At 38.8% G+C, this 13420-nt stretch overlaps 19 non-coding genes across 19 annotated transcripts; all 19 read right to left on the reverse strand.

Moving 5' to 3' along the window:
• Positions 1-176: 176 nt before the first annotated feature.
• TRNAK-UUU (transfer RNA lysine (anticodon UUU)) lies at positions 177-249 on the reverse strand. Its single transcript has one exon. It is a non-coding gene; the product is annotated as a tRNA-Lys (tRNA).
• Positions 250-544: 295 nt separating this feature from the next.
• Positions 545-635, reverse strand: TRNAR-UCU (transfer RNA arginine (anticodon UCU)). The gene is given in 2 exon segments: positions 545-580; positions 599-635. It is a non-coding gene; the product is annotated as a tRNA-Arg (tRNA).
• A 339-nt stretch (positions 636-974) lies between these two features.
• On the reverse strand, positions 975-1047 carry TRNAK-UUU (transfer RNA lysine (anticodon UUU)). Its single transcript has one exon. It is a non-coding gene; the product is annotated as a tRNA-Lys (tRNA).
• Positions 1048-2272: 1225 nt separating this feature from the next.
• Positions 2273-2363, reverse strand: TRNAR-UCU (transfer RNA arginine (anticodon UCU)). The gene is given in 2 exon segments: positions 2273-2308; positions 2327-2363. It is a non-coding gene; the product is annotated as a tRNA-Arg (tRNA).
• A 339-nt stretch (positions 2364-2702) lies between these two features.
• TRNAK-UUU (transfer RNA lysine (anticodon UUU)) lies at positions 2703-2775 on the reverse strand. The gene has a single exon. It is a non-coding gene; the product is annotated as a tRNA-Lys (tRNA).
• An 857-nt stretch (positions 2776-3632) lies between these two features.
• Positions 3633-3705, reverse strand: TRNAK-UUU (transfer RNA lysine (anticodon UUU)). Its single transcript has one exon. It is a non-coding gene; the product is annotated as a tRNA-Lys (tRNA).
• Positions 3706-4000: 295 nt separating this feature from the next.
• Positions 4001-4091, reverse strand: TRNAR-UCU (transfer RNA arginine (anticodon UCU)). Its single transcript is given in 2 exon segments — positions 4001-4036; positions 4055-4091. It is a non-coding gene; the product is annotated as a tRNA-Arg (tRNA).
• Positions 4092-4430: 339 nt separating this feature from the next.
• TRNAK-UUU (transfer RNA lysine (anticodon UUU)) lies at positions 4431-4503 on the reverse strand. Its single transcript has one exon. It is a non-coding gene; the product is annotated as a tRNA-Lys (tRNA).
• An 857-nt stretch (positions 4504-5360) lies between these two features.
• On the reverse strand, positions 5361-5433 carry TRNAK-UUU (transfer RNA lysine (anticodon UUU)). Its single transcript has one exon. It is a non-coding gene; the product is annotated as a tRNA-Lys (tRNA).
• Positions 5434-5728: 295 nt separating this feature from the next.
• TRNAR-UCU (transfer RNA arginine (anticodon UCU)) lies at positions 5729-5819 on the reverse strand. Its single transcript is given in 2 exon segments — positions 5729-5764; positions 5783-5819. It is a non-coding gene; the product is annotated as a tRNA-Arg (tRNA).
• A 339-nt stretch (positions 5820-6158) lies between these two features.
• Positions 6159-6231, reverse strand: TRNAK-UUU (transfer RNA lysine (anticodon UUU)). The gene has a single exon. It is a non-coding gene; the product is annotated as a tRNA-Lys (tRNA).
• Positions 6232-7465: 1234 nt separating this feature from the next.
• On the reverse strand, positions 7466-7556 carry TRNAR-UCU (transfer RNA arginine (anticodon UCU)). The gene is given in 2 exon segments: positions 7466-7501; positions 7520-7556. It is a non-coding gene; the product is annotated as a tRNA-Arg (tRNA).
• A 339-nt stretch (positions 7557-7895) lies between these two features.
• Positions 7896-7968, reverse strand: TRNAK-UUU (transfer RNA lysine (anticodon UUU)). Its single transcript has one exon. It is a non-coding gene; the product is annotated as a tRNA-Lys (tRNA).
• Positions 7969-9193: 1225 nt separating this feature from the next.
• On the reverse strand, positions 9194-9284 carry TRNAR-UCU (transfer RNA arginine (anticodon UCU)). The gene is given in 2 exon segments: positions 9194-9229; positions 9248-9284. It is a non-coding gene; the product is annotated as a tRNA-Arg (tRNA).
• A 339-nt stretch (positions 9285-9623) lies between these two features.
• Positions 9624-9696, reverse strand: TRNAK-UUU (transfer RNA lysine (anticodon UUU)). Its single transcript has one exon. It is a non-coding gene; the product is annotated as a tRNA-Lys (tRNA).
• An 857-nt stretch (positions 9697-10553) lies between these two features.
• TRNAK-UUU (transfer RNA lysine (anticodon UUU)) lies at positions 10554-10626 on the reverse strand. The gene has a single exon. It is a non-coding gene; the product is annotated as a tRNA-Lys (tRNA).
• Positions 10627-10921: 295 nt separating this feature from the next.
• On the reverse strand, positions 10922-11012 carry TRNAR-UCU (transfer RNA arginine (anticodon UCU)). The gene is given in 2 exon segments: positions 10922-10957; positions 10976-11012. It is a non-coding gene; the product is annotated as a tRNA-Arg (tRNA).
• A 339-nt stretch (positions 11013-11351) lies between these two features.
• On the reverse strand, positions 11352-11424 carry TRNAK-UUU (transfer RNA lysine (anticodon UUU)). The gene has a single exon. It is a non-coding gene; the product is annotated as a tRNA-Lys (tRNA).
• Positions 11425-12649: 1225 nt separating this feature from the next.
• TRNAR-UCU (transfer RNA arginine (anticodon UCU)) lies at positions 12650-12740 on the reverse strand. Its single transcript is given in 2 exon segments — positions 12650-12685; positions 12704-12740. It is a non-coding gene; the product is annotated as a tRNA-Arg (tRNA).
• Between the last annotated feature and the right edge of the window lie 680 nt (positions 12741-13420).

Below are 13420 nucleotides of genomic sequence, written 5' to 3' on the forward strand. Positions count from 1 at the left end.
GTCAAACTACATGATACAGTTTGGGTAAGTCTTCTTAACCCTTGTCAAAGAAAGTAGAGCACAGATGGGTATGTAAGGACTCGATCAAGACTTTTTTGAACCATCTGTAATTGGAATTCCCATTCATTGGATCCTGAAAAGAGTATGCAATTGATATACATTTTCTTTAACCAAGCCGCCTGAACAGGGACTTGAACCCTGGGCCCTCAGATTAAAAGTCTGATGCTCTACCGACTGAGCTATCCAGGCTCTGAGGCAGCACCCCACAAAATTACATTATCAACATTAGGAAGTGTCCCAACTATCACTACGTTTTTTAACCCCTTGCGTGGGGGGCGTATTTTCCGCCTGTTCTGACTCCGCCTTGCGCGGGCGGAGTCATGATGGAACGGTTTCGTCATCAGCACAGCTCACCCGTAGCTGATGACGGAACCGTTCTGTCATCAGCACGCAAGGGGTTAAGATGGTTGCCGGTATTAGTACTAAATACAGAGAATATAATAATGAATTGGTACTTGGGATAACAGGATAACAGGGATAAAACTGACTCTGGTGGGATTCGAACCCACAACCTTTGAATATCTTTTTTACATTCACCTAGAAGTCCAATGCGCTATCCATTGCGCCACAGAGCCAATCTGCTATAACGAGGTGCAGAGATGTTCTGAAATGAAATAATGAGCTATTAGCTGTTGATCAGCTTTATAAAGTTCATTTGATACTATAACCATGGCTATATTTTGAATATTGAATTGGTGAAATGATATTCACCGTCTCAGACTACATGATACCATTGGTAAATCTACGTACGACTTAAGTTTAGTCAAATGGCACATAATATGTGAGACAGATGTGTATTTCACAACTCCATGAAAGACGTTTTTGCAATTTTAGTAATGGAATATCTTATTCGTCATGCAGGGGTCCACAAAAAGAGCATACAATTAGAGTACTTTTTCTTTAAAGGAAACAACCGCCTGAACAGGGACTTGAACCCTGGACCCTCAGATTAAAAGTCTGATGCTCTACCGACTGAGCTATCCAGGCTCTGCTATACTCTACCTTAAAATCAGCTAAACAAATGTGGACGTACACTGACCTACACTTTGTATATTTATATAATTACATATATTAGCAATCAATATTCTAGAGTTTAATAATGAATTGATATTATAAGCATTTGAAATTTCAGCAGCACACGTAATCCATTATAACTCCGGAAATTTGTACTATCTCATTTTCGGATGACATAGAAATCACGTGTTTAAAATGACACTGTGAAATTAATAAAGGGCCAAATACTATTGCTAACTCCTAAATTACATTTTCAGCAGTATCATTGGGAATTTCCTCTTGGGCATAGACTATGCAACATTTTCAAAGCAAACAGTCTCTGTTTAAGTAGACTTTCTTTCACTGCCATTTTGGTAAATGTTTCTGGTGATGGAGAAGCAGGATTGCTGGTTACTGTTTCAATTAGTTATAAAATAGAGGAGGGATAAAATTGACCCAGTTGGTGTTCGAACCCTTAGCGTTTGAATGCTTTTGCTACATTCGCCTAGGACTCCAAGCCGCAATCCATTGCACCAGAGATCCGACCTGATTCAACAAGGTGATCAGAGATTCACAAATAAAAAGATGACCTATAAGTTGTTGACCAACTTTATCAAATTAATCGGACACTAGCTTACATTTTGAACATTGAATTGGATAAAAGATAATCAACATGTCAAACTACATGATACAGTTTGGGTAAGTCTTCTTAACCCTTGTCAAAGAAAGTAGAGCACAGATGGGTATGTAAGGACTCGATCAAGACTTTTTTGAACCATCTGTAATTGGAATTCCCATTCATTGGATCCTGAAAAGAGTATGCAATTGATATACATTTTTTTTAACCAAGCCGCCTGAACAGGGTCTTGAACCCTGGGCCCTCAGATTAAAAGTCTGATGCTCTACCGACTGAGCTATCCAGGCTCTGAGGCAGCACCCCACAAAATGACATTATCAACATTAGGAAGTGTCCCAACTATCACTACGTTTTTTAACCCCTTGCGTGCGGGGCGTATTTTCCGCCTGTGCTGACTCCGCCTTGCGCGGGCGGAGTCATGACGGAACGGTTTCGTCATCAGCACAGCTCACCCGTAGCTGATGACGGAACCGTTCTGTCATCAGCACGCAAGGGGTTAAGATGGTTGCCGGTATTAGTACTAAATACAGAGAATATAATAATGAATTGGTACTTGGGATAACAGGATAACAGGGATAAAACTGACTCTGGTGGGATTCGAACCCACAACCTTTGAATATCTTTTTTACATTCACCTAGAAGTCCAATGCGCTATCCATTGCGCCACAGAGCCAATCTGCTATAATGAGGTGCAGAGATGTTCTGAAATGAAATAATGAGCTATTAGCTGTTGATCAGCTTTATAAAGTTCATTTGATACTATAACCATGGCTATATTTTGAATATTGAATTGGTGAAATGATATTCACCGTCTCAGACTACATGATACCATTGGTAAATCTACGTACGACTTAAGTTTAGTCAAATGGCACATAATATGTGAAACAGATGTGTATTTCACAACTCCATGAAAGACGTTTTTGCAATTTTAGTAATGGAATATCTTATTCGTCATGCAGGGGTCCACAAAAAGAGCATACAATTAGAGTACTTTTTCTTTAAAGGAAACAACCGCCTGAACAGGGACTTGAACCCTGGACCCTCAGATTAAAAGTCTGATGCTCTACCGACTGAGCTATCCAGGCTCTGCTATACTCTACCTTAAAATCAGCTAAACAAATGTGGACGTACACTGACCTACACTTTGTATATTTATATAATTACATATATTAGCAATCAATATTCTAGAGTTTAATAATGAATTGATATTATAAGCATTTGAAATTTCAGCAGCACACGTAATCCATTATAACTCCGGAAATTTGTACTATCTCATTTTCGGATGACATAGAAATCACGTGTTTAAAATGACACTGTGAAATTAATAAAGGGCCAAATACTATTACTAACTCCTAAATTACATTTTCAGCAGTATCATTGGGAATTTCCTCTTGGGCATAGACTATGCAACATTTTCAAAGCAAACAGTCTCTGTTTAAGTAGACTTTCTTTCACTGCCATTTTGGTAAATGTTTCTGGTGATGGAGAAGCAGGATTGCTGGTTACTGTTTCAATTAGTTATAAAATAGAGGAGGGATAAAATTGACCCAGTTGGTGTTCGAACCCTTAGCGTTTGAATGCTTTTGCTACATTCGCCTAGGACTCCAAGCCGCAATCCATTGCACCAGAGATCCGACCTGATTCAACAAGGTGATCAGAGATTCACAAATAAAAAGATGACCTATAAGTTGTTGACCAACTTTATCAAATTAATCGGACACTAGCTTACATTTTGAACATTGAATTGGATAAAAGATAATCAACATGTCAAACTACATGATACAGTTTGGGTAAGTCTTCTTAACCCTTGTCAAAGAAAGTAGAGCACAGATGGGTATGTAAGGACTCGATCAAGACTTTTTTGAACCATCTGTAATTGGAATTCCCATTCATTGGATCCTGAAAAGAGTATGCAATTGATATACATTTTCGTTAACCAAGCCGCCTGAACAGGGACTTGAACCCTGGGCCCTCAGATTAAAAGTCTGATGCTCTACCGACTGAGCTATCCAGGCTCTGAGGCAGCACCCCACAAAATGACATTATCAACATTAGGAAGTGTCCCAACTATCACTACGTTTTTTAACCCCTTGCGTGCGGGGCGTATTTTCCGCCTGTGCTGACTCCGCCTTGCGCGGGCGGAGTCATGATGGAACGGTTTCGTCATCAGCACAGCTCACCCGTAGCTGATGACGGAACCGTTCTGTCATCAGCACGCAAGGGGTTAAGATGGTTGCCGGTATTAGTACTAAATACAGAGAATATAATAATGAATTGGTACTTGGGATAACAGGATAACAGGGATAAAACTGACTCTGGTGGGATTCGAACCCACAACCTTTGAATATCTTTTTTACATTCACCTAGAAGTCCAATGCGCTATCCATTGCGCCACAGAGCCAATCTGCTATAATGAGGTGCAGAGATGTTCTGAAATGAAATAATGAGCTATTAGCTGTTGATCAGCTTTATAAAGTTCATTTGATACTATAACCATGGCTATATTTTGAATATTGAATTGGTGAAATGATATTCACCGTCTCAGACTACATGATACCATTGGTAAATCTACGTACGACTTAAGTTTAGTCAAATGGCACATAATATGTGAGACAGATGTGTATTTCACAACTCCATGAAAGACGTTTTTGCAATTTTAGTAATGGAATATCTTATTCGTCATGCAGGGGTCCACAAAAAGAGCATACAATTAGAGTACTTTTTCTTTAAAGGAAACAACCGCCTGAACAGGGACTTGAACCCTGGACCCTCAGATTAAAAGTCTGATGCTCTACCGACTGAGCTATCCAGGCTCTGCTATACTCTACCTTAAAATCAGCTAAACAAATGTGGACGTACACTGACCTACACTTTGTATATTTATATAATTACATATATTAGCAATCAATATTCTAGAGTTTAATAATGAATTGATATTATAAGCATTTGAAATTTCAGCAGCACACGTAATCCATTATAACTCCGGAAATTTGTACTATCTCATTTTCGGATGACATAGAAATCACGTGTTTAAAATGACACAGTGAAATTAATATAGGGCCAAATACTATTACTAACTCCTAAATTACATTTTCAGCAGTATCATTGGGAATTTCCTCTTGGGCATAGACTATGCAACATTTTCAAAGCAAACAGTCTCTGTTTAAGTAGACTTTCTTTCACTGCCATTTTGGTAAATGTTTCTGGTGATGGAGAAGCAGGATTGCTGGTTACTGTTTCAATTAGTTATAAAATAGAGGAGGGATAAAATTGACCCAGTTGGTGTTCGAACCCTTAGCGTTTGAATGCTTTTGCTACATTCGCCTAGGACTCCAAGCCGCAATCCATTGCACCAGAGATCCGACCTGATTCAACAAGGTGATCAGAGATTCACAAATAAAAAGATGACCTATAAGTTGTTGACCAACTTTATCAAATTAATCGGATACTAGCTTACATTTTGAACATTGAATTGGATAAAAGATAATCAACATGTCAAACTACATGATACAGTTTGGGTAAGTCTTCTTAACCCTTGTCAAAGAAAGTAGAGCACAGATGGGTATGTAAGGACTCGATCAAGACTTTTTTGAACCATCTGTAATTGGAATTCCCATTCATTGGATCCTGAAAAGAGTATGCAATTGATATACATTTTCTTTAACCAAGCCGCCTGAACAGGGACTTGAACCCTGGGCCCTCAGATTAAAAGTCTGATGCTCTACCGACTGAGCTATCCAGGCTCTGAGGCAGCACCCCACAAAATGACATTATCAACATTAGGAAGTGTCCCAACTATCACTACGTTTTTTAACCCCTTGCGTGCGGGGCGTATTTTCCGCCTGTTCTGACTCCGCCTTGCGCGGGCGGAGTCATGATGGAACGGTTTCGTCATCAGCACAGCTCACCCGTAGCTGATGACGGAACCGTTCTGTCATCAGCACGCAAGGGGTTAAGATGGTTGCCGGTATTAGTACTAAATACAGAGAATATAATAATGAATTGGTACTTGGGATAACAGGATAACAGGGATAAAACTGACTCTGGTGGGATTCGAACCCACAACCTTTGAATATCTTTTTTACATTCACCTAGAAGTCCAATGCGCTATCCATTGCGCCACAGAGCCAATCTGCTATAATGAGGTGCAGAGATGTTCTGAAATGAAATAATGAGCTATTAGCTGTTGATCAGCTTTATAAAGTTCATTTGATACTATAACCATGGCTATATTTTGAATATTGAATTGGTGAAATGATATTCACCGTCTCAGACTACATGATACCATTGGTAAATCTACGTACGACTTAAGTTTAGTCAAATGGCACATAATATGTGAGACAGATGTGTATTTCACAACTCCATGAAAGACGTTTTTGCAATTTTAGTAATGGAATATCTTATTTGTCATGCAGGGGTCCACAAAAAGAGCATACAATTAGAGTACTTTTTCTTTAAAGGAAACAACCGCCTGAACAGGGACTTGAACCCTGGACCCTCAGATTAAAAGTCTGATGCTCTACCGACTGAGCTATCCAGGCTCTGCTATACTCTACCTTAAAATCAGCTAAACAAATGTGGACGTACACTGACCTACACTTTGTATATTTATATAATTACATATATTAGCAATCAATATTCTAGAGTTTAATAATGAATTGATATTATAAGCATTTGAAATTTCAGCAGCACACGTAATCCATTATAACTCCGGAAATTTGTACTATCTCATTTTCGGATGACATAGAAATCACGTGTTTAAAATGACACTGTGAAATTAATAAAGGGCCAAATACTATTACTAACTCCTAAATTACATTTTCAGCAGTATCATTGGGAATTTCCTCTTGGGCATAGACTATGCAACATTTTCAAAGCAAACAGTCTCTGTTTAAGTAGACTTTCTTTCACTGCCATTTTGGTAAATGTTTCTGGTGATGGAGAAGCAGGATTGCTGGTTACTGTTTCAATTAGTTATAAAATAGAGGAGGGATAAAATTGACCCAGTTGGTGTTCGAACCCTTAGCGTTTGAATGCTTTTGCTACATTCGCCTAGGACTCCAAGCCGCAATCCATTGCACCAGAGATCCGACCTGATTCAACAAGGTGATCAGAGATTCACAAATAAAAAGATGACCTATAAGTTGTTGACCAACTTTATCAAATTAATCGGACACTAGCTTACATTTTGAACATTGAATTGGATAAAAGATAATCAACATGTCAAACTACATGATACAGTTTGGGTAAGTCTTCTTAACCCTTGTCAAAGAAAGTAGAGCACAGATGGGTATGTAAGGACTCGATCAAGACTTTTTTGAACCATCTGTAATTGGAATTCCCATTCATTGGATCCTGAAAAGAGTATGCAATTGATATACATTTTTTTTAACCAAGCCGCCTGAACAGGGTCTTGAACCCTGGGCCCTCAGATTAAAAGTCTGATGCTCTACCGACTGAGCTATCCAGGCTCTGAGGGAGCACCCCACAAAATGACATTATCAACATTAGGAAGTGTCCCAACTATCACTACGTTTTTTAACCCCTTGCGTGCGGGGCGTATTTTCCGCCTGTGCTGACTCCGCCTTGCGTGGGCGGAGTCATGACGGAACGGTTTCGTCATCAGCACAGCTCACCCGTAGCTGATGACGGAACCGTTCTGTCATCAGCACGCAAGGGGTTAAGATGGTTGCCGGTATTAGTACTAAATACAGAGAATATAATAATGAATTGGTACTTGGGATAACAGGATAACAGGGATAACAGGGATAAAACTGACTCTGGTGGGATTTGAACCCACAACCTTTGAATATCTTTTTTACATTCACCTAGAAGTCGAATGCGCTATCCATTGCGCCACAGAGCCAATCTGCTATAATGAGGTGCAGAGATGTTCTGAAATGAAATAATGAGCTATTAGCTATTGATCAGCTTTATAAAGTTCATTTGATACTATAACCATGGCTATATTTTGAATATTGAATTGGTGAAATGATATTCACCGTCTCAGACTACATGATACCATTGGTAAATCTACGTACGACTTAAGTTTAGTCAAATGGCACATAATATGTGAGACAGATGTATATTTCACAACTCCATGAAAGACGTTTTTGCAATTTTAGTAATGGAATATCTTATTTGTCATGCAGGGGTCCACAAAAAGAGCATACAATTAGAGTACTTTTTCTTTAAAGGAAACAACCGCCTGAACAGGGACTTGAACCCTGGACCCTCAGATTAAAAGTCTGATGCTCTACCGACTGAGCTATCCAGGCTCTGCTATACTCTACCTTAAAATCAGCTAAACAAATGTGTACGTACACTGACCTACACTTTGTATATTTATATAATTACATATATTAGCAATCAATATTCTAGAGTTTAATAATGAATTGATATTTTAAGCATTTGAAATTTCAGCAGCACACGTAATCCATTATAACTCCGGAAATTTGTACTATCTCATTTTCGGATGACATAGAAATCACGTGTTTAAAATGACACAGTGAAATTAATAAAGGGCCAAATACTATTACTAACTCCTAAATTACATTTTCAGCAGTATCATTGGGAATTTCCTCTTGGGCATAGACTATGCAACATTTTCAAAGCAAACAGTCTCTGTTTAAGTAGACTTTCTTTCACTGCCATTTTGGTAAATGTTTCTGGTGATGGAGAAGCAGGATTGCTGGTTACTGTTTCAATTAGTTATAAAATAGAGGAGGGATAAAATTGACCCAGTTGGTGTTCGAACCCTTAGCGTTTGAATGCTTTTGCTACATTCGCCTAGGACTCCAAGCCGCAATCCATTGCACCAGAGATCCGACCTGATTCAACAAGGTGATCAGAGATTCACAAATAAAAAGATGACCTATAAGTTGTTGACCAACTTTATCAAATTAATCGGACACTAGCTTACATTTTGAACATTGAATTGGATAAAAGATAATCAACATGTCAAACTACATGATACAGTTTGGGTAAGTCTTCTTAACCCTTGTCAAAGAAAGTAGAGCACAGATGGGTATGTAAGGACTCGATCAAGACTTTTTTGAACCATCTGTAATTGGAATTCCCATTCATTGGATCCTGAAAAGAGTATGCAATTGATATACATTTTTTTTAACCAAGCCGCCTGAACAGGGTCTTGAACCCTGGGCCCTCAGATTAAAAGTCTGATGCTCTACCGACTGAGCTATCCAGGCTCTGAGGGAGCACCCCAAAAAATGACATTATCAACATTAGGAAGTGTCCCAACTATCACTACGTTTTTTAACCCCTTGCGTGCGGGGCGTATTTTCCGCCTGTGCTGACTCCGCCTTGCGTGGGCGGAGTCATGACGGAACGGTTTCGTCATCAGCACAGCTCACCCGTAGCTGATGACGGAACCGTTCTGTCATCAGCACGCAAGGGGTTAAGATGGTTGCCGGTATTAGTACTAAATACAGAGAATATAATAATGAATTGGTACTTGGGATAACAGGATAACAGGGATAAAACTGACTCTGGTGGGATTTGAACCCACAACCTTTGAATATCTTTTTTACATTCACCTAGAAGTCGAATGCGCTATCCATTGCGCCACAGAGCCAATCTGCTATAATGAGGTGCAGAGATGTTCTGAAATGAAATAATGAGCTATTAGCTGTTGATCAGCTTTATAAAGTTCATTTGATACTATAACCATGGCTATATTTTGAATATTGAATTGGTGAAATGATATTCACCGTCTCAGACTACATGATACCATTGGTAAATCTACGTACGACTTAAGTTTAGTCAAATGGCACATAATATGTGAGACAGATGTATATTTCACAACTCCATGAAAGACGTTTTTGCAATTTTAGTAATGGAATATCTTATTTGTCATGCAGGGGTCCACAAAAAGAGCATACAATTAGAGTACTTTTTCTTTAAAGGAAACAACCGCCTGAACAGGGACTTGAACCCTGGACCCTCAGATTAAAAGTCTGATGCTCTACCGACTGAGCTATCCAGGCTCTGCTATACTCTACCTTAAAATCAGCTAAACAAATGTGTACGTACACTGACCTACACTTTGTATATTTATATAATTACATATATTAGCAATCAATATTCTAGAGTTTAATAATGAATTGATATTTTAAGCATTTGAAATTTCAGCAGCACACGTAATCCATTATAACTCCGGAAATTTGTACTATCTCATTTTCGGATGACATAGAAATCACGTGTTTAAAATGACACAGTGAAATTAATAAAGGGCCAAATACTATTACTAACTCCTAAATTACATTTTCAGCAGTATCATTGGGAATTTCCTCTTGGGCATAGACTATGCAACATTTTCAAAGCAAACAGTCTCTGTTTAAGTAGACTTTCTTTCACTGCCATTTTGGTAAATGTTTCTGGTGATGGAGAAGCAGGATTGCTGGTTACTGTTTCAATTAGTTATAAAATAGAGGAGGGATAAAATTGACCCAGTTGGTGTTCGAACCCTTAGCGTTTGAATGCTTTTGCTACATTCGCCTAGGACTCCAAGCCGCAATCCATTGCACCAGAGATCCGACCTGATTCAACAAGGTGATCAGAGATTCACAAATAAAAAGATGACCTATAAGTTGTTGACCAACTTTATCAAATTAATCGGACACTAGCTTACATTTTGAACATTGAATTGGATAAAAGATAATCAACATGTCAAACTACATGATACAGTTTGGGTAAGTCTTCTTAACCCTTGTCAAAGAAAGTAGAGCACAGATGGGTATGTAAGGACTCGATCAAGACTTTTTTGAACCATCTGTAATTGGAATTCCCATTCATTGGATCCTGAAAAGAGTATGCAATTGATATACATTTTCTTTAACCAAGCCGCCTGAACAGGGACTTGAACCCTGGGCCCTCAGATTAAAAGTCTGATGCTCTACCGACTGAGCTATCCAGGCTCTGAGGCAGCACCCCACAAAATGACATTATCAACATTAGGAAGTGTCCCAACTATCACTACGTTTTTTAACCCCTTGCGTGCGGGGCGTATTTTCCGCCTGTGCTGACTCCGCCTTGCGCGGGCGGAGTCATGATGGAACGGTTTCGTCATCAGCACAGCTCACCCGTAGCTGATGACGGAACCGTTCTGTCATCAGCACGCAAGGGGTTAAGATGGTTGCCGGTATTAGTACTAAATACAGAGAATATAATAATGAATTGGTACTTGGGATAACAGGATAACAGGGATAAAACTGACTCTGGTGGGATTCGAACCCACAACCTTTGAATATCTTTTTTACATTCACCTAGAAGTCCAATGCGCTATCCATTGCGCCACAGAGCCAATCTGCTATAATGAGGTGCAGAGATGTTCTGAAATGAAATAATGAGCTATTAGCTGTTGATCAGCTTTATAAAGTTCATTTGATACTATAACCATGGCTATATTTTGAATATTGAATTGGTGAAATGATATTCACCGTCTCAGACTACATGATACCATTGGTAAATCTACGTACGACTTAAGTTTAGTCAAATGGCACATAATATGTGAGACAGATGTGTATTTCACAACTCCATGAAAGACGTTTTTGCAATTTTAGTAATGGAATATCTTATTCGTCATGCAGGGGTCCACAAAAAGAGCATACAATTAGAGTACTTTTTCTTTAAAGGAAACAACCGCCTGAACAGGGACTTGAACCCTGGACCCTCAGATTAAAAGTCTGATGCTCTACCGACTGAGCTATCCAGGCTCTGCTGTACTCTACCTTAAAATCAGCTAAACAAATGTGGACGTACACTGACCTACACTTTGTATATTTATATAATTACATATATTAGCAATCAATATTCTAGAGTTTAATAATGAATTGATATTATAAGCATTTGAAATTTCAGCAGCACACGTAATCCATTATAACTCCGGAAATTTGTACTATCTCATTTTCGGATGACATAGAAATCACGTGTTTAAAATGACACTGTGAAATTAATAAAGGGCCAAATACTATTACTAACTCCTAAATTACATTTTCAGCAGTATCATTGGGAATTTCCTCTTGGGCATAGACTATGCAACATTTTCAAAGCAAACAGTCTCTGTTTAAGTAGACTTTCTTTCACTGCCATTTTGGTAAATGTTTCTGGTGATGGAGAAGCAGGATTGCTGGTTACTGTTTCAATTAGTTATAAAATAGAGGAGGGATAAAATTGACCCAGTTGGTGTTCGAACCCTTAGCGTTTGAATGCTTTTGCTACATTCGCCTAGGACTCCAAGCCGCAATCCATTGCACCAGAGATCCGACCTGATTCAACAAGGTGATCAGAGATTCACAAATAAAAAGATGACCTATAAGTTGTTGACCAACTTTATCAAATTAATCGGACACTAGCTTACATTTTGAACATTGAATTGGATAAAAGATAATCAACATGTCAAACTACATGATACAGTTTGGGTAAGTCTTCTTAACCCTTGTCAAAGAAAGTAGAGCACAGATGGGTATGTAAGGACTCGATCAAGACTTTTTTGAACCATCTGTAATTGGAATTCCCATTCATTGGATCCTGAAAAGAGTATGCAATTGATATACATTTTTTTTAACTAAGCCGCCTGAACAGGGTCTTGAACCCTGGGCCCTCAGATTAAAAGTCTGATGCTCTACCGACTGAGCTATCCAGGCTCTGAGGCAGCACCCCACAAAATGACATTATCAACATTAGGAAGTGTCCCAACTATCACTACGTTTTTTAACCCCTTGCGTGCGGGGCGTATTTTCCGCCTGTGCTGACTCCGCCTTGCGCGGGCGGAGTCATGATGGAACGGTTTCGTCATCAGCACAGCTCACCCGTAGCTGATGACGGAACCGTTCTGTCATCAGCACGCAAGGGGTTAAGATGGTTGCCGGTATTAGTACTAAATACAGAGAATATAATAATGAATTGGTACTTGGGATAACAGGATAACAGGGATAAAACTGACTCTGGTGGGATTCGAACCCACAACCTTTGAATATCTTTTTTACATTCACCTAGAAGTCCAATGCGCTATCCATTGCGCCACAGAGCCAATCTGCTATAATGAGGTGCAGAGATGTTCTGAAATGAAATAATGAGCTATTAGCTGTTGATCAGCTTTATAAAGTTCATTTGATACTATAACCATGGCTATATTTTGAATATTGAATTGGTGAAATGATATTCACCGTCTCAGACTACATGATACCATTGGTAAATCTACGTACGACTTAAGTTTAGTCAAATGGCACATAATATGTGAGACAGATGTGTATTTCACAACTCCATGAAAGACGTTTTTGCAATTTTAGTAATGGAATATCTTATTTGTCATGCAGGGGTCCACAAAAAGAGCATACAATTAGAGTACTTTTTCTTTAAAGGAAACAACCGCCTGAACAGGGACTTGAACCCTGTACCCTCAGATTAAAAGTCTGATGCTCTACCGACTGAGCTATCCAGGCTCTGCTATACTCTACCTTAAAATCAGCTAAACAAATGTGGACGTACACTGACCTACACTTTGTATATTTATATAATTACATATATTAGCAATCAATATTCTAGAGTTTAATAATGAATTGATATTATAAGCATTTGAAATTTCAGCAGCACACGTAATCCATTATAACTCCGGAAATTTGTACTATCTCATTTTCGGATGACATAGAAATCACGTGTTTAAAATGACACAGTGAAATTAATAAAGGGCCAAATACTATTACTAACTCC

This window comes from Lissotriton vulgaris, chromosome 1_2 (genome assembly GCF_964263255.1).
Source record: "Lissotriton vulgaris chromosome 1_2, aLisVul1.2, whole genome shotgun sequence".
NCBI classification, from domain to species: domain Eukaryota; kingdom Metazoa; phylum Chordata; class Amphibia; order Caudata; family Salamandridae; genus Lissotriton; species Lissotriton vulgaris.